The 20,153-nt window shown below is 44.9% G+C and overlaps 1 long non-coding RNA gene across 1 annotated transcript in view; it reads right to left on the reverse strand.

Moving 5' to 3' along the window:
- Positions 1-20,153, reverse strand: part of LOC121470760 (uncharacterized) — an 89,457-nt gene that overhangs the window by 52,334 nt on the left and 16,970 nt on the right. Inside the window, exon 2 of the long non-coding RNA XR_005981964.2 lies at positions 5,686-5,832. This is a non-coding gene — a long non-coding RNA (uncharacterized lncRNA). The remainder of the gene's footprint in view (positions 1-5,685; positions 5,833-20,153) is intronic.

Here is a 20,153-nt window from a genome sequence, read left to right on the forward strand (position 1 = left end):
TCAAAGGCAGAAGTGTTTGCATGGCCTTTGTGATGGTCGAGCTCCTGAGCTTCTTCTGAACCACACAATGTATTTCCAGTGTTGGAGCTGCCAGGAAAAGGTGGATGGGTAATGCCACACAGACCCAGCTGGTGCTTGCTGCCCTTGTTATCAGCTGGCTCAGGTTTCAGTGTTAACTCTGTGCCTGAAGAAAGCCATATGCAATACAGCAGGGCTAACATCTGCCTGGGAGGTCTTGGAAACAAATGGACTCAACTCATCCTTCAATCTCTCTGTTGTACCAGCAGGTCTAGCTGCTATGGAGTTCAACAAGATAGATTCCCAAAGCTGTCAGAGCCCCTTAATTCCAGGGTTCAGGCATGACTCTGGGATTCTCAGCCTGCTAAGGCAATGTGATTCCCATCCAAAATATTCCCCAGTATTTCAAGGTACACCTGCTGCCATGCAGCAACAGCTGGTGCTGACTTACAGATAACTGTTCTTGTAGTGATGAGGTTAAAGCCTGTAAAACTCAATGTACAGCAGGGATTGCTGTGTCCCTTCTCCCAGACAGTGGCTGACAGAAATGCTTCTGCTCTCACCTGAGACAGAGTTCATTAACTCACAGTGCACCTGAAATTCCACCAAAATATATAGCCACACACACACAAACATATATATAAGTATATACAATTTCCACAGAAATACAGCCACATCAGGACTTTTACCCACATCAGCCCTGCACAGGAAGAAGATCTGCAGGAAAAATATTGACAACATGTGTTGCTGCTTGGCAGAAATGAGGTAGAACCGTCCCCATTTTCAGGCTCTAAATGCAAAAGCTCCCCATTTGCAGAGACTAAATAGGCTCAATTGATCTTTCATGCAGGAGTCCTCCCCATAAACTTTCTCCCAGGTCACCACCACAAGTCAAGAGTAAAGGAGACATGCTGGTTTCCTCCAGAATGAGTGAAAAAACAGGGAACAGGCATGACAGAAAGAATTTGTTAAATACCACTTTAAAAAGTCTGTTCTACTCCTCACTGACCCATGTGTAACTCTCTTACAGCTAGCTGGGACACATGCATGAAAATGAGGAAAAAATTTGGCATGTGGGCTTTGAAAAAAACCCTGAGAAAGCTCCAGCCTACTAGCACTGTTTTTTAAAAATCCATCATGTCTTCTCTGGGGCAGTAAATGACATTATCTTAATTTAACAGATAAAAGGATGGAAACAATCAGACCCCCCAAGGTAACCTCCCGTTCAGGGGTGGAACTGTTCAAAAAAGTTTTCATTACAGAACTCTTTTGCTTCAGCCCAAGCCTGATGTCCTGGACACTTTCTCTCTACTGTTCCTTAGCTATTTTTACTTCTTTTTACCTCTCCAGCAAGCAGAGCTGCAGAACTGTGAGTGTACCAGCCACAGCATCTCCATTTCAAATGGTTTGGCTCTCCTTTCCACAACTTTATTTCCTGACTCTTTTTCCAGCCTGCAGCTTGCTGAGCAGAGGATTAGGATAAACTGAATCAAGCAGAAAAAGGTTTTTTCCTGGATGGCCTGCAAATACTACCTTTCCTCTCGGAGCCCAGGTACCCAGCAGCTCCCTGTTCCTGCCTTGCTCTGAATACACAGAAACCTCCCTAAATTATGTGCATGTGCTCAAAGGGATTGTTTTGAAATCAAACCTTCTGAAGTGTGTCTTGAGCCTAGCTCAACTTTGGACACACTGTTGAAATTTGGATTTAATTAATTCCACTTGAGTTTTGAAATGGTGCGATACATTTTTCAGAGGTTTTTTTCCCTCCATTTCCTGGATCAGAGCCTCAACCACATTCATGGAAACACTGAAGGGAAAAAAAAATCCCTAGCAATAATTCACCAAGTGGGAACTGAAAACATTTGCTGAAGAAGAAGGAACCTCTTGGTCTTTGGATGCTGGGAATAGTTCAGTCTCTCCTCCCAGTTCCCTAAGGCTCAAGTGGCCCTTTTTCCGGCAGAGCTGTGGTTATTTGAGCAAGTTGCCCTGGGGACAAGTGCATGTTACTTGTAGGATTTGGGCTGGAAAGATCAAGCACATGGATTTGTAGGCAAGAAGGGCTTTGTGTTTTAATAACTGCCAACAGCCCCACAGAGGAGACCAAGCTCGCAGGATGAAAAGTCCTCCTTGGCAGAATTTAACTCAAAGCATGCAGGGAGCAAGAGACAACTTTGTCAGCATCATCTCTTTTAACACCGCCTCATCTGGCATGCAACAAATTTACCAATCCTGGAGCCACAGAACCTCCAGTTTGTGCTTCTCTCCTACACTGCTGGCTTTTGGAGATGTTCCCACCTGCATCACAGAGGCCTGGAAGGAGGATTAAGAAAAAGGGAGATCTCAACAGGGAAACTGTACAAAATCTCTATCACTCTGCATATCTCTGCAACTCAGTGAACTGAATCTCTCAAAACTCCCAATGCCCTCTGGCCACAGTGGATGTAGAGGACTCCCTCTTCACTCAGCCCCAGCCCCATCTCTCTCAGGGCAAGGGAAGTTCTCCTCATTCCCAGACATGGCCAGCACATCCTCGAGGGCTGCAAGAGTAAGTGGTTCCATTTCCTGATGTTCAGCTATGCCAGTAGCACACAGCAACCACTGCCAAATTTCTCCCTGATGAACACTGGACACAGTCAGAACCTGAACTTCCTAGACTCTGCTCATGTTTTTTCCAAAAACCAAACCCCAATTCTATTTACAAACAGAGGAAGAGATGGAATGTGTATAAAACTGTCAGAAATTAGGTATTGATTAGCAATGAGCATCTTTGCAAGTGATCTGCCAGGTAAAAATGGGTGACTGAAACGAATCTGAAACAAGAGTTAAATTCTGAATACTGGCCTGACTACAAGGAGAGCAGATTTTGAAGTAATTGCTCCCTTCTTGAAAAGCACTCAGAGCAGCAGAAAGTGTTAATGTGCGGTCATCACCCAGCTTCCATTATTTAAGCTGCTAGCAGGTAAAAACAACTGCCAACCTGCATGGAAAAAAACAACCATCTATTTCCCATCTGTCATATTTTCTCAAATCCATTCCACATAAATCTGAATACACACGAGACAAAGTATATACCATTGGCCTCAATTCCACTTCAAAAATATACAGCACAACCAAAGACAAACCACAATCCCACAACTGAGCACACATTTCAGGACACATGCTCTATACAGCCATACTTTCCTTTACTGCTACAAAGAAGTAACTTCACCAGTTCTGTACACCTGTGTTTAGTGATTGCTGACTGGGTCTCACTCCAAGATTCTCGTCACCTTTAATGACTGCTGACCCTTAAAAAACAGCAAAACCCAGGCTGGATTTGGTCCAAATTTCCAGGACTGCAGAGCAATAGTGCCCAGTCTATAGGCAATGGTGTCTGTAGATTTTAGCCCTCTGAGTGACACTTTGTGATGCAGACAGGAGACAGAAGTGGAACCTGACACCTCTCTTGGACGGCCACTGTCTCCCTCCAATCCCTGCTAATCCAGACATTGGGTAGTGAAGGAGGGAGTTTCTTCTTAAGCAATGGAAACCAAGAGTTTAAGATGAAGAGAGTCAGTTTAAACTTCAGTGAATTACCAGGGATGGGTAGAAACTTTAAAAAAAATATTTTTCCATCGGTAAAATGATTGTCCATTGACAGATAAAATATTTAGGTGAAAACCAGCACCTTAAAATGTAAGTGGAAGACAGATTACCTCATTATGATCAACTGGAAATAGGAAAAATCCAGTTTGGTTTGAAGTAACTAACTCAACAGTTAAACAAAGTGAAAAAACAAAAAATAAAATGCAAATGAGTTGAGGCTTTTGCTTGAACCAAGATGCCTCTTAAATGTCTTGGCATGAACAGTGACTTTCCCAAATCTCTTTACGCTGTTTATTTCTAAATACCGGATGTCTGGTTTGCTTGGAGCATGTGTGTGTATGTGTGTGTGTGTGTGTGAAGAATTTGCCTGACTTGTCTGTCCCAATGTCACAATCATAACACAGACTTCAAGAACTCCTGGCACAGGGAGAAAACACAGAAAGCAGACAAAGGGTAGAAGAGAGCATTATATTATATTTGGAACTGCTTTTCCACTGATATGCACTAGGGCTCTCCTCCACAGCAATTTGGGGAGTCTTAAGTCTGGCTGTGGTGGTGTCACTGGGCACAGAGTGGCAGGAGGGAGCCAGCACAGAACATACAAATGAAAACTCAGTTTGGCTCCTTGGAGAAGCCAATGGTTTTGCATACACTCAGTTGGGTTTCTTCAGAAACCGTTCCTGTATTTCTGGGGAGAGGCTTTGCAATGCAGAATAAAATCTTGTCCTGCTCTGTGGATTCTCACAAAGGGTTTGCCCAGCACAGTCCCCAGCACAGCCCAGCCCATGGGAGCCAACACTGCAGAGCCATGTGACATCACAAGGGTTGTTATTCCATCCTGCTCCTTTCAGTACCCTGACAGGAGAAGCTGTGCTAATTACTGGTAATCAACTGCAGACCTTGTTTACAAGGATATAATCTTCAGCTTCACAGCCAAACCACTGCACCTAAGCTCAGCTAAAGATGCTGGTCATCCACCATCAACAAGGTAAGAGCTGGGTGGGAACACCAAGCCTCTGTCTTCTTCTACATTTAAGAAAAAAGCAGTGTTCCTGCTGCTGGGCTGCTGCCAGAGCTATTTCCTTCAAGTGAACCTACTGTGGACAGCAGACCTGTGCAGTCAAGAATTTAACAAGCCAAAATGTCTCCCATGATATTTGGGCTACTAAAGACAGCCAGCCCAGCCCAGCAGGTTTCCTCCAGCAGCTTGCTAAGCTGTCAGCCACGGATGCCCCTTGCTGTCTCCACACACAGGCTGGCAGCACAAAGGGCTAGGCACGCTCCTGGACTTAACAAACCACAGAAAGCCCAAATCAGCATGACAGCAGACACAAACAAGAATGTAATTAGTGCTGGATTATAAATCTTGGGCTAGGTACCTGGAAACACTTGCATCGTGAGAGAAAGCAACAGCCTTGCTCATGGCATTTGGGCTTAATTTAGGTCACGATTACAGACAGGGTGCTCTGAGCTGGCAGGGGTCAGATGGCAAATCAAAAACAGGCTCGTATTTGTCTTGCCTCCTGCTGCTAGCCTCACCTTTCCAGCCCCACAGCCCAGACAGAGGCAAGCACTGTTCTCCCCTGGCCAGCTGGTGAGCAGCAAGTGTGGTGCAATTCACGCTTACTCTGCTTGCACTGGGTCTGTCCATGGAACAAGAAAAAGACAACATTATTGGGTTTTTTTGCTCTAAAGAACATTTTTAAATCAAGAAAGTAGAGATGTCCAAACCCAGCAAGGGGAGCGTGCAGGTCAGCTTCTGTGTGGGGAATCTGAGTTGAAGACAGGCCCTGCACAGCTTTGTGATCAGAGAACCCAGAGACAGACTTTTGAAAAGATCTCAGGGCAGCTCTGCAGCTCCATCTCACAGCACAGAATGTTTCTTGTCAGACAGGGTGACAACCAGAGCACGGCAGATCCAAGACCTTTGCTGGCTCTCAGGCACATGCCAGTGAGCAGGATCTAGCAGTGAATTTAGAAACTCCCTGCCATCCCCAGCACCACAGTTGGATCTACAGTGCAGGCACGTCTGTCTGAGCAGCCTCCCAGCCTTGACAGAGAGAGGAAGGAGCCGTGACTCACCCAAAAATGGAGGGGAGGTGCCATACTCCAGACACTGATATCCCACCACTGGATCCTGCCATCCCTCCTAAAGCATTTCAGGGCTGGTTTTCATTCCCACTTGAGTGGGATCAAGAAGCCAGGGTCTGACCAATCCAGGAGGCAATCCTGCGAACAGAGTGTGGAAGGCACTTTAACAGGAACATGAATAAATGAACTGCCTTTTCAAAGGGCCAGACGGTGTTTGAAGTGTTAATGGTTGAAGGCTACTGTATGATTTAAAAACTTGCTGGTGTGGACACTGGCTGGCTTTGTTTGAGGTCGTTTGCATTTCAGGCCCACCAACTCTTATTCATCTCCAGAGAGGCAAATTTAGCTGTCACTTGAACTGAACCCTGACTGACACTTCATACTGATTTTCTTAAGGGTTTGGTGGTCGGACAGTCAGTCCTGGCAGGAAAGCAATACAAAACTAGCTGCAAAGGTTCGGATCTGATCTAAAATCCCTCTGAGTCCCTGCAAAACATTCCTCTGATATCAGTAGGTTTTGGATGGGGGCCATCACAAACAAGACATGTGCTAAAGTACATCACAGTTATTTCTATACAGGAGAGCAAAACAGGTTTCTGAGGGAAAACTAGCAGCTGGAGAGGGAACTGGGAGTCTGGTCCTGCAGCAACAGCTTGTGCCTCAGTGAATGTCATGTTGGCCAAGGAAGAACAATGGTCCCAGCTTTCTTATCCTGGCCTCTTGGGCACATTTGGGCTTCTGCCAATATGCCTGCAGATTCTTAAATGCACAGAGCAAGCAGGCTCCAGTTTCTCCTACCAGTTTGCTGATATCCTACTACTTGTAGCATTTTACTATTTAACCCCTCACTATTGTGAATAGGGCTGTGGAGTACAACAAGCAGCACGTCAGAAATTAGGCAGCCCAGGTTTTTCTCTGGCAAAGCAAGGCAAAGAAAAGTTATTCAGCTCAGCTCTTTGAAGTTCAAAATAACTTCCAAAGAATAGGCAGCTTGAAATAAAAAACTTCCACTTGAGACACTGAAGATTATTACTACAACTAAAGCTATCTTGGGGCAGAGTGGCAGGCAGGAGCCAAGCACACAAGCACAGAATCCACCAAACATGGTCACTGCTGAGACCCACATGTGTGAGAGCATCTTTCAGGGTACCCTGGCCTGAAAAGAAACAAAGTTTAATCTGGACGAGCCCATGACAATGCTGAGGCTGCAATCCAGTGTGCCACAAAAGATTAGATTAAAAATATCCCTCTTTTCTCCCAAAAGATGGAGGAGAACAACTCCACAGGTGGTTCATTTGGACAGTCTTTTTGCACCTGCAGTCACTTTCCCCCTAGATCAGTCTGGGTTAGGGAGTGACCATATGGGTCATAGTGCTCAGGCCAGCAGGTGGGAGGTTGCTGGGAGTCTCCCCATTTCATTTAGCACAGATGATGACAACCTGACTACAGCCTTGGATCTTCTTATAGAGAGAACTCTAGGCAGCTTGTGAAAAATAGACTTATGACATTAAATACCAGATGGTTTTTGGAAAGATGACACAGTTGGGAGAACAGCCCACTGATTAGTTTTCAGCAGCATACGACCATACACTCTTCCTGTCTGCAGCCACTCAGACCCTGTGGCAGCAGGCAAATGCAGATTAAAGTATCATTTTTTAGCTATTAAAAAGCTGACAAAACTCAGTTTTTATCTGCCAACATTTTCTCAATAACAAATGCAGGATAATCATAAATTTTATTCACCTAATAATTATCAGTGTGCAGACTGGGTATTTAAAACCCAGGTGCTTTGCTGTGGGCATGTAAAGGACACTCAGGTTTCTGAGAGAATCTTTGTGCTGTAATAGCTTGCAAACCCCCTCTAAAATATACAGAAAAGGTACTATTTTAGCCAATCTAGAAATGCACTAAAAGTACACAAATAATCCAGTTACAGGAAGGAACAGGGCAGATGCCAAGCCTTTCAGAGGAACAGGAGGAAAGCAGAGATAAATGTAACTTATGTGCTTTAAAAATAAATCAATACAGACAATCTTTGTTTTACTGTTTTTCCCCCAACCTGCTAAAATATGCTATTAGCTCATTTACAGATCAAGAATTAATGGTTTATGGGCAAATTTCTTCTTGTTTGCTTCCCTTCACTCCTAAAGGTTGAAGTTAATGGAAAGCTACTAAGAGGTTTCTAGTTCAGTGTGCCTTCTAAAGTTACAAGAATTTCAGTAAAATCAAAATGTTTTCTGAGAAGTTTTCAATCCCCTCCAGCCCCTGTCAGCTCCCCACACCTCCCAAACAAATCTGTGAAAAATGATATTCGTGGTAAAATTTCCATTTGGATAAAGAACATTTCATTAAGGAACAGAATGAGACACTGAATACAAAGTTCAGATCAATTTTAGTAGAAACTTTGGCTACATATGTTTTCCCAAATTGCTTTTCTTCATCTGATCTCTTATTATTTTTCTGCAATTTACTCTCAATGGAAAAAGATATTCTGATAAAAAGGATTTGGAGATTTCCAGGTTGAACCATACAGAGGTTGTGTATCTCCTGGGTGCTTCACAAGCCAGGACTCTGTTTGCTTCAAATATGCACTACAAATACTCCAAATAAACTCCATAAATCAAGCTGTGTAATAGAAACCAGAAAAGTTTATGCAAAACAAATACAGAAAGTCATAAATACTGCATTTAATATGTCATTTTTGTGGCTGGCATATTTCTAGGGTATGTTTTTACTGTTTGTGGGATAAGTTTTTCAGAAACATGAAAATCTTTCCTCCCTTCCATTCTCTATAGGTTTATCCCAAAGAAATAACGAGCTGAACTCTATAAACCAGCATTTATTAAATCCAAATGGGCACTTCATCTTACAGTAGCTTTCAATATAATCTATTTGATCTTTCAAAGTAGTTGGAAAATTATTTCAAGGGGAACTTTCACAGAACAAATTAACTTGAAAGAAGAGAACATTTTATACCCCAAAGAGGGAGGAAAGCAATTTCCTCAGTTTTCCCCTTTCTGGATTCCCCTCAGCCCAACTGCAGATGCACAGATTTGGAGAGACAATCTGGGGCTGCTGTTGCCTGATCTTGGCAGGGATGCCAGAAGCTCAGGGAAAGCAGAGGCACAGACTCGTGGGGCCATAAGGCTACAACCATGACAAGTTCTTCTTTGGGGAAGCTCCAGATTGCAGAGGAGACAAGAAGGAGCAGACTCATGCAAACTAAAAATAGTTTGCTCAAGCTGCAATTAAAAAATCCACCTCTTAAAAGTTACCCTCTGTATTTTTGGAGGGACTTTATTTCCTGCCTGCTACAGCTCTACAAACTGCTTGTTAAGTCAGTAGATAAAAATAGCACTGGGGCCATAACCTGCTCAGCAGATCCAGGCACCTGCCAGATTTAAGAATCCAAACATTAAGGCAGTAAAGGGACACTGAGAGGGTGGAGCCCCAGCACAGATGGGTGTTGGGGTGTTCCACCAAGAGCTAAATTCATCACTTGGCAAACATGATGTCCCCGTTCCCTCTCCAGCAGCCCACTGTTTCTCTTTGGATTCATTCAACTCCTCCAAGCATTAAAAAGTCTTTCTGAACAAATTAACAGCAGGACACTAGGAATCTTCATCCAGTCTACAAACCCTGTATGAATTTTCTTCATCAGACCAAAGTAAAAATGCTAATTTTCTCTGTCTCCATGCAGGTGGAGGCTGCAGGAACCAAACAGAGAATGAAGCTGAGAAGGACTAGGCATTTTGGGTCACGGGGCTGAGACAGCCAAAGGAAAAAAAAGACAAATTTTCTGTATGAATGTCAGAAGGTTTGGAAGTAGCCTGCCTGGATCACACCATTCCCTACAGCACACACTGCTGAAGGTTTCTGTCTCCACAGTCTGCTGTTCTACATTCCCTTAGAGGCTGGCAAGTTTACCTGAGCTCTAGATTCACTATCCTAAGCTGTAGAGAAGAGAAAAAAAGTATTTTCAAAGGCTTTAGAAAAAGAAGATTCCCTTAGTGTGCTCTTTCAGAGATCAGATATTTGTTTCATCCTTTTGGTGAGGTTAAAATCTGTAACATTCTTCAAGGTTTTCTGTAAGTTGATTTCTTCTTTTGGGCTGAATTACTGTTAAAGCCACACCGTACTGGGAGCTATAACACAAGAAAACCAGTACTCACCAGGTTTTCTTCCACAGCTGCACACTGAGGTAGGGGAGGGCTGAGGAATACTTTGTTCTTCTTTTAGAGGTGAGGAACCTGAGGCATGTTGTGAGGACAAATATGTGATTTGGCCAACATCAGAAAACAGCCAGTGGCAGGTCCTGAAAGCCTCATTTTGGTACCCAAGCAATAAATGCCTCTCCTGCTTTAGTAATGACAGGGGTGTCTTTTTGATCTCTGCTATTCAGTGTTGGATTGCAGAAAGCCTTTCTCAGATGCCCATGAAAACTTTAAATCCCACTGAGCGATACAAAAACCCTGCTGGCAGATGCACACAGTGAAGAAATTGCCAGCATCTGGACACAACTTAGGATCTGCCAAGATCAGAAAGGTTCTGCCAAGAGCACAAACTTTATCACCTCTCACTGGACACCTACTTCCTCCAGCACCCAAAGGCCTCCACAGAGCCAACAACAACCAAACTCCAGACAGGAGCTACCCACTGGCTCAGGACTCTGAGAAACCTCAGCTCACCCTTAACCACCTTCCCCAGCACAAGCAATTTTTGTCTGAGCTAAGAGCACAGCCTGGCACTTCTCTCTGGGGCAGCTACAAAGCTTCCCTGTACTCTATGTAACCTTCCAAGGGAGATAAAATCATCTGCTGCTCCATGTTTAACCCAGGCAGGTGGTTTCACCACAGGCTGCTCAGTGGATGCTGTGTTCCACCCCAGAGGGGCTGGATTTAATTTCTTTAAAATGGGAGTGGGGGAACAGACAAGGGAATGAAGCAATGCTTTTATGATGTGTTTCCTGAAGGAATGTTGGGAAGTCCAACTCACATTAGGGAGTCTCTTGTTCTCCTGTCATAATTTTAAAAAATACTCTCCCTCTGCTTGTCTGCAGATCTCTGAGTAGCCTTTCCTAGGAAAATCAGAAGGAGGTTGCAGAACTGACAAGACCCATTCCAGGATAAGGGATCCACCAAAGAGTTGCAGGCCATGTTGTTAAGTTATAAAACTAGATGGCTGGAACAGGTAAAGCTCTTCAGGATATCAGACATCCCTGCCCCAGTCAGGGAGCTGCAGCCATTCTAGATCAGGGCATTTCAAAGAAAGCTGTGCAATCACAGCCTCCAAAACTTTTGCTACAGCCAATTTTAAGGAAGGCTATTGACAAGGAGGAAAACTGTAATAAATGGGTAACTCCTGTGACAAGGCACAAAACTGTTTATAGCAACCTTGAACTCCACTGCTGGTGAAATCTATATGATGAAGAGACACTAAACAAGACATCCCTCCTCTTCAGGCAGCTGGACTAATCCAGCAGAGCAGAAAGCATCCACAGGGAGCCTGATACTCCTGTATGTTGACCCAGGAAAGGGGCAGCACAGCACGAAGCACAGAAGAGCCTGGAGAAAGTCTCTCCTAAGAGCATCTCTAGACATTTGCCCTTTTCCATTCCAGTGAGGAAAATAAAGTGAAAAAAATTTGGAGAGCCTTAGATGGATAGGAACTCACCCAGAACATCTGTATGTGGGCCAGAGTTTTGCAGAAGAGGCTGATGATGCTTTGGGATGGGAATGCAGAGAGGTAGGGGGTGTGTAACACTGGAGGCATGGGGCTGGTGAGTGGCCAGCAGGCTGGGTGTAGATGGGATCAGTGAGCTGCCATGGGAGAAGCATTAGCATGCTAAGAGCAGGGGCAGGATGTGCAGGAGCAGGAGATGTGCAGGAGCAGGAGATGTGCAGGAGCAGGGTCTCCCTGGTGCAGCCCTTGGCGAGCTGCTGGAGGGAGGAAGCCTGCTCCTGCAGATGCAGAGGAGCTGTCAGGGGACAGAACACTCCTCCCAGCTCTGGCAGAGACTGTGCAGATGCTCTGGCCAAGTCACGTTTTAACAGCCCCATGCCTCAGTTTCCCCAGCTGTAAACTATTATAGGGATGTTTTGTGGCTGAATGCAGCCCATGCTCACAAAGCAGGCAGAGCTCTTTGGACAGATGATCCCAAGGAATATAAAGCATTTACTTGAGATTTTTTTTTTTTTCCTGTGCTTCTCTCTGATCTTTGATGCTGACACCTAAATAATTTACAATGTGAAGAAGGAAGGAAAAGACCAGAAGCAATCACACCAAAGCATCCAGCCTCCTCCAGGCATGGCCGAGGAGTTTTGGGGAAGGAAGGAATGCACTCCCACCCCACCCCTTCATCAGTCCTTCTGCATGATGACATGCAAGTGCTTGTTGATCAGTTTATGGATCTGGGGACTGACAGACTTTGAAGTCAGAGCTTGGCATCCCCAGTTATATGCTAGGACTTGAAATGATCAAAGCTGCCAGCATTTCTGAGGCCTCATGAACGAGCTGCACTGGTAATGGGAGCTCAGAATTCAGGATTGGCTCCTAATCTCCCCAAGAGCGTCACAAGCATGAGCACACATTCTGTGGGCAATTTGGTGGCCTTTCAGTGTCTGCATTCCATGCTGTGAGCTGCAGAAGGAGGGCACACTACAGCACTGCACACATTGTGCTACTTATCGCTGGTTCCTAGTGTGAAGGATGTATTCTGCAAGCAATTCTAGGCAGGATTTCCTACAAAGAGGCACTAATGACAACAAAAACGTTAGCTCAGCTTTCAGATTCCAGCTGGAGTTTGCAGATGTGGTGGACAGGGATACATACCCTCTTGTTTTTTCACAGGAATGACTCTTCTAGGTGGAGGGACTGCACTGTCTTTGTTACAGGGTCAGCTCCTGGACAAGGGCTGTTTGGTGTCCTAGTGCTTTTTAAGTGAACATATCTGAGCTGGAGAAGAGGAGAAAGAAAAAGAAGGTACAGAGCAGCTCTGAGGGCACAACTGCCTCTCAACAGTCAGAGTGTCCCTCTTTCATGAGGCATCTGGGACACAGATACGAGCTGCTTCCAGTCTGATGTGGCTGGAAGGGGCAGAGGGCAGAATCCATGTGAGAAGTTTTACAACCTGTAGCCTGAGTGTCAATCTAGCAGCCTACATGGTCTGTGTGTAGTGCAGAGGTATAAATCAAACTCCTGAATATGAGTTTTCTTTGATTAACATGTCCAACAACTTCCTTGCATTCCTTGCAATGCTCTTTGAAATTTGAACAAGCAAAGCTCTGTCCCAGCAGCCCCATTAAATCGCCTGGTGGAGAGAGGAGCAGCAGGAATGCAGGCTGGTCAAACAGCCTTTTGATAGACCAGACTTAGCTCAGAAATGCTGCCTGAGTGCAAGCTCCAGCCATATGCCCAGACTGCTCTGGTCTGCCTGAGGTTCTCCTTGGGAGGACTGTCAGTGTGACAGCAGACCAGGCTCTGCTCCTTCCCTGAGTGGCTGCCCTTCAATTCCAGTCTTGCAGGTTTTCATACATACAGAGCCCCCAAAATCACACCATCATCCACCACCAGGAAGATATTTGGCACGTCAAGAGTCTAATTTTGCAGTGTGACATTCTGTGTTACCCTTGTGACCAAAACTCTCAGGTGGTTTTTCTGGATTAATACATATTAACCAAGAGCTGTGAATTCCCACACTCCCCGAGCACCAATTCAGCCTGTAAATGAGCAAGGCAAGGGATCACTGAGACATTACCACAAACACCCTTGGAGTTCTTGCACACCTCATGAGTACAGCTTATCAGTGTCTGTCTTAACTAGGAAGCAGTTATAGGCTGTGAAATTCACATCACATATCCTGTTTCTGAGAAACTGCTCTTGGCCCAGAAGTTAGTTCAAAGGCACTCAACTCTCATGCCTGAAATTCAAGACCACCTCTCTGATTTCCCTCCACCACATGGTGAGAGGATCAAATTCACCCTTTGCTGGAACTTACTTTTTTTTAACTGAAAAACCATTAAAGACTGACATGCTGTTCACAGAGATGTCACAGCTCTAGACTCACTCTGGGCTTGTTGCAAAGTGGCCTAAAGCTTTACAATGCCCAACACCAGTCCAGTTATCTGCTTGAGAGAACTGATTATAATAAGTCAGAGTCTACTACAACCAGGAAGATGCATTTCTCTAAATAGAAAGGTTTCTGAGAGCACTCAAAGACCACAGTTCGTATGAAAATAGAGCACATGTCTGAATTGGCTGGGTCAGTACTGTTGTTTCTCGATGCCTCAGACCCACAGAAACTGCAAGAAATCCCCACGGGTCCCGGTGTGCTCAGACCCAGACCTACCCCAGCTCTCAGCCAGCAATTCTGTGGTGTTTGGAATGGCAGCAGCTCCCACATTTTTGCACTGCAGACCCTCAGTTCAGCACCTCGAGCACCAATGGAGATACAGGTGCACACACATCTCTACAGTTCACTGTTCATGGGCCTCTTGTGCTCCTGACTGGGGCACAGAGTGATAATTTTACACCTGCTAAGAATCCAACAAGGCATTAATAATCCAAGAGTCACATGCCCAACTGGCACTCAGAGTTGAGTGAGATAAGAATTTACAGGGATTGGCACCATCACTCCCTCTCCCTTTTACCTGAAAGATTTAAATACCCAGTTTGGCTGGAAAACCTTGAAGAATTCCAGATTTTTGGAATCAGAACTGAAATCAGAATTGCTTTCATCAGACAGCATCAAACTAAAAAGGTCATTCAGAAGTCTTGCGTGATTTAATAAATGTATATAATTTAACTGCCTGGGTTTCTTATTCGTGAAGTTAATTGCTGTATTTTTAATTTTCTTGCCATTTCTTAACTAAAAGCATTCTTGTTCTTTATGAGTCAGTCAGCAGGTGTACACATAACTTTATGTCAACATCTGATTACTACTTATTGCTCATTTAACTCAGCAAAATATAAAAATTGGACCATGTCTCTAGGAAAATAAATAAAAGGAGAATGTTGTGGAGTTAGAGCAGAGAAGGTTTTTTTTTTTTTTTAAATCAAAACAGGAGAGGTTTTCTTGAATATTTTTTCCAAGCACTGTTGTTATAGGTGTTTCCTGAGGAAGTGACGGACTTCCCCCCATTCCATGACTTGCACCCTCGAGTTTCTAATTTTTTTCTTTAAGCACAGAGTCCAAGAAGTACAAGCAGGCCAGCACAGTGGACAGTTATTTCACTTTGCTGCTAGAATGAACTGATAGGAAGAGAACCAGACTTTTGTACTCCAGTAAAGCAAATCACGGCACAGATCCAGTAGTGTGCTTAATTTTAGGCAGGTGCCTTGCTAAGCTGTGGCCACGACAAGCCACACAAACCCATCAGTGAAATTAAACATAATTTAGTTATTTTTATGACTGTGCTTCAGTGCAGGGCTCCTGCAGTCGGAAGCCACCTGGCTGGGGATGGGTTTATGTTCTGCATTTCATGGTCAGGACATGAGAGGGCTCCTGGGACCTCAGCTCCTTCTCCACAGGAGCTGCTCCAGCACCACGATCTTACCAGGGTCCCTTGAGGGCCTGGTTTCAGTCCTTTGTGGCCACCAACACACCAGCCCTGGGGTGGGCAATCCTCTGCATGCGAGGTGGAATGTGGAAGGGCAACTCTTTAAACTGGCCAGTGATGGACCCAGTTCTTCTTTCCTCCACCCCAAGCTGGTGATCCCAACAATTTCACACAACCTTTTCCAGGAGAAGGTTCTGTACCTGACCCACAAACTCCCTCAGTGCAGGGGGGAGGGAACTGGATTTCTGCAGTTGGTTTAGCTCTTTTACAGAGAGGAGCAGCTCATAAAGACAGAGCTTCAGGCATGTTGAAAGCTTAGAGAAAGGCAGGTTCAGATCAGCAGTGAGCTCTAACCCACATGTGCAGATATGCAGATTATCCTCTAAAATTAACACCTAGGATGGTGCTGGTAGATTTGTTAAAAAAAGGAGAGAAGCCTTAGGCAGATGTGCTGATGCAGCTATTGCGATTTAGTCACTAAAAAAATATTATTTGACTTCTCCTTGTGTACATGGATTTAACTCTACAGCATCACACTTCAGTGGAACACGTCAGCTCAGAGGCTTCACTGCATCTCATGCTCAGCCAGAAACAGCTTCAGTAGGAGCACAGGCTGATCCAGGGCACAGGCAAAATGTTCCCTCTACGACTTCATTGCTGTGACATTCTCAGCAGTTACTGGGAATCTGCTGTTGCTTTTCCTCCCCTCTTCAAAAACCAGTATGGCCCATTTCCCCTGGCTTTGCAAACACCGCTCCCAGACATTTACACTGCAATGTTTAGCAATGGGAAGTTGCTTCTTTGGCAAGTTTCCAAGCTGCTAATTGAGAAGTGCTGCAGGAAGGCGATGTTTTCTCCCATTGGGTTAACACCCTTCCCCTCAACTGTGCACAGGGGGGCTTGAAGCCAAGTCTTGTTTCTTGGATACTCTGAGTAACAAAGCTCATAGAAAAGCTATTGCAAGGGATAAATGTCAGTTTTCATGCACAAAAGATTCCACTTAGGTCCAATGCAGAGTATGTCCAGGCAGAACACAGGCCCTGGTGCCAGCTTTATGCACCCTTAGCTGAGAGCTGTCCATGGAACTGACCAAAGGAAAGTGCCAACAGTACACAGAAGCACGAAGCTGTAAATCAGGGTAGAAAGAAAACGGATCTCAACTTTGTGTGCAGACACAAAAGCAGGTAGCAAAGCTGCCCCTCTGGTTTTACACTGACACACCTGCTGTCAGTTCAGCATTGTGACTCCAGATTGGCACCAGCATTCCCAAAAAAACCCCAGTCAAGCCAGCAACCTCCTCCTCAGCTGAGGCTGCTAGTTAATCAGAACAGGGGCAGCACATTTTGGGAAACATACTTCCATGGGCTTTTACCATTGTTCCTTAGCCAGCATTGATCAGAGAACTAAAAAAGGTTGCCAAGTCCTCAAAAGATTTTAGTGTGAGAGATGCAGACCACATGTGCTGGATGGTAAACAGCTCTTGAGGATCAGAATAAAAAAGTCTTTCTAGTCCAAGCAAACAAAAGTAAATGCCAGAATCTAAATGAAACAGAACTTTTCAAAAGCCTAAGGCTACTAAGATTTCAGAGCTGAAAGTGTAACCTTGTTTGTTTCTTCGAAAGACCTAAAAGCACACCATGTTACCAAGACATCTGATGTTCCCAGCAGGGCAGCAGTGTCTTTTGATTCTCATCTCGTTTCCAAGTACCCATCTGAGCAAAGTCAGTCCATGATATTGCTTGAGCCTCCTATTAAAGCTGCCTGTAAGTTGGTTACTTTGTAAGAGGGTAGGCAGCAGAGAGGAATAGCATCAATGAGGCAAATACCATTTATACCATTTACTGAATACAGCAATCCAGTCTAAGCCACAGCACCAGAAACACAGAGAAAGCTTTGAAATACTTTGCTTTTCTGCTTTAAAAGCATGTGTGCTAAACCAGAGCTGAGAGAAGGAAAGAGTTTACTTTTGGGGACCACAAATCTGAGGACCAAGTAAAAGCATACAGATTGGAAAGGACTACAATTTAGCCATCACAGACTGGTGCTGCTGGGTATGTAGAATTGTTCTACAAAGATCCTTGGCCTTCTTTCAAGCATCCTCAGAAGCACATCAGTGAGGCTTTGTGCAGAAGGCTGCCTAGAATTTTAACCCAGTTGGGAACTAAAGGCTCCTGCAGAATAAATCCTCAGGCAAATGTCCCACTTGGCCCCGGGACACTCTGCCTCTGTGAAGGCTGATGAATGCCTGCAGCTCTGAGGTTAGACTGATTTGGTTTATTTAAACTAAAGTTTTGGCTGCTGCAGCATAAACCTACTACTGCTCATGCAGTCCTGGGGCTGTGCAGGGCTGTTCCCCCACTTCAGCACAACTGGTGCTGCGGCTGCCAGCAGCTGCTGCTCCGTGTGTCTGCTCTCTGCAGATGGCTCTGCAGCACCACTGCCACGGAGCAGGATGAAATGCAGCCTGGCAGCCTCCTCCTAGCCCAAACCTCTCCTTCCCTGGCCCCTGCTCTTGGTCTTCCCCCCATCTCACTTTCTCTCCCAGTGCATTAACCAGCCCCACATCGCTGGGCTGCTCTGCTTATCCCAGGATGAACACACACAACCAATCTGCTCAGCAAGTCTCAACAGTCCTGGCAAAGCAGGCCTCCATCTGGAGTGTCCATCTTTGCTGCCTTCAGCTCTGGAGGAGCAGAGAAGCGACAACAAACTTGGGCAAAGGAGAGCCAAAAAGCATCTGAATATCACCCCTTCTAGTGACTACACGGGTCAGCAGCCAACATGTATGACCTGAATAATTTGGCTTCTGGGTTTTTTTTGGGGGGGGTTCTTCAGGTAATTCAGAAAAATTCCTGAGATTTATATAACCAGTCTCTACCAGGGAATTTAGTTTATGTGAGCAGAGTCAGCCCAAATCAGGTGCAAGATGAGGCACAGGACATGGAAAAATGCAATGTCAGTGCAGAGGCTGGAAAAGATGCTTTGAGATTAGAGATGTTTTGAGATTAGAGATGCTTTGAGACTTGAAGCTCATCCCACCTCACACAATCCACACTGGTACCATGTAGAGAATACAGGGAGAAGGCAATGTCCCTCTCCCTCTCCAAATCCTTAACAAATACACAAACCAACGATGAGAGAGTGCACAAATTTGGAAAGTTCGTAAAGCAGCACCAACACTTTAGTTCTTTTATGGCCCTATGGGTAAACAGAAGAAGCATGGTTCACCTTGAGCCTCTTTTATTCCCCTTAAGAAATTCTTTCCAGTGCTGTTTTACAGGTTTGCACAGCCTTGCAATGAACAGACACCCCACAGCAAACCAGGCATTTAAAAAACACACTAAGCTACCATGAAGTAAATTACTGCCTTAACAGCCAGGCACCTACAGGTATAATTGGGTTTCATTTAAAGAACAAATTAAAGCAATGTGCACATTAGCTGTGAGTCTGCAAGGGGGCAGAAAAAGACAGTCTGGATACTTTCCAAGGTGCACAAGATTAAAGAAGCCCTGCCAAAACAGCTCCCAGGTGACAGCAGTCACATCAAGAAGGACCAACTCCCAAGGAGAGCCAGACCCACACTCAGGTATATCTGTAGGTAGGTCCCATCAGAGAGGCAGGGGAAGGCTGCATTTGAACAACAAACTCCAAAGCAGAGGAAGATTTGGGTCAACAAGAACATTGACAGGGACAGAAAAGACCAGGGCAGGGTGAGCAGTTGGATGGATATTGCAGTTGTTGGGTGATAATGCTCATTTGTGCCTTTTTCCTGAAGCCCAGGGGCAGCCATACAGAATTCTCTCTCCCAGTATCAAATCCAGCACTTCAGTACATTTTAGGACTTTACTAGTACCTGTAACTTCTGTTAAATCCCAGTTCCAAAAGCTTAAGTGGGAAAAACATAACCCCAAAGCACTCACCAAAAATTTCTTACAACAAAGTACTCCACTCCACAGCGACAGCATGTCTCAGGCCAGTTTCCTCAGGTATACAACTGTTGCTACTGCAGGAATATTTGACTAGATCCAGTCTCCTCACATCCAGATGTCTCCTCAAAGGGATAGGGCTTGTTTCCTTACTAGCTTAGCCTCCTCTACCCACACCTCTTCTGCTTGCCATCTTTTTGCTGCTGCTAAAGAGGAGAATGAAGGATGAAAACAATCAACCAGCTAAAAGGGAAAATAAGTAACAGCCATGCAGGGCTTCAAAGTTAAGCAAGGAAGTAATTAGTGGAATAGCTGAAAGAGGAAGGCATCAAGAAAAGGCAAAATAGTAAAAGAGTCAGATGAAAGTAGGGAGAGATAATGAAGAAACTATTAGCAGCTTCAAGGCTGGTCTTGAATGTTATCCTCCAGTTATTTTTTTCCCACCCTGTCCCTGGAGGAGTGCCTTTCCTTCAAATCACTTTAATTTCTGAACTCTGTGCACCCTGTCCATAGTGAGAATCCAGATCTAACTGCTGCTTTTCCTCTTCTGACTCTGAAGGCCACTGAAAGTCTCAGCACTCGCCTTCCCCAGACAAAGCACCTGGATTTCAGCTGTGTAAGCCAGTCTGAGCTGGGCAGGGAGTGTTCTCTGCTCTCAGTCCTGCCCTGCAGAGCCAAAGCACTCAGATGACTGTGCTGAAGAAGGGCACAGGCAGACCTTTGGAGCAGGGGAACAACTTGACATGAAATCCTGCTGGAGCCCTGCAGAGGGAGGCTTGGTTGGTGTCAGTTTAGAACATGAGACTGTAATAATATTTGCCCTCGGTTCAACTTCATATACTACGTACAAAAGCCTCTATTTGAATGAAGGAATGGCCAGGGAAACATGAACTAAGAAGAGCCAAGAAACTCAAAGCAAAGTCCCAGTCCTTTTTGTCTGGAAATCTAACTGTTTTGGAAAGAAACAAAAACACAC

This window comes from Taeniopygia guttata, chromosome 15 (assembly GCF_048771995.1).
Source record: "Taeniopygia guttata chromosome 15, bTaeGut7.mat, whole genome shotgun sequence".
Classification (NCBI taxonomy): domain Eukaryota; kingdom Metazoa; phylum Chordata; class Aves; order Passeriformes; family Estrildidae; genus Taeniopygia; species Taeniopygia guttata.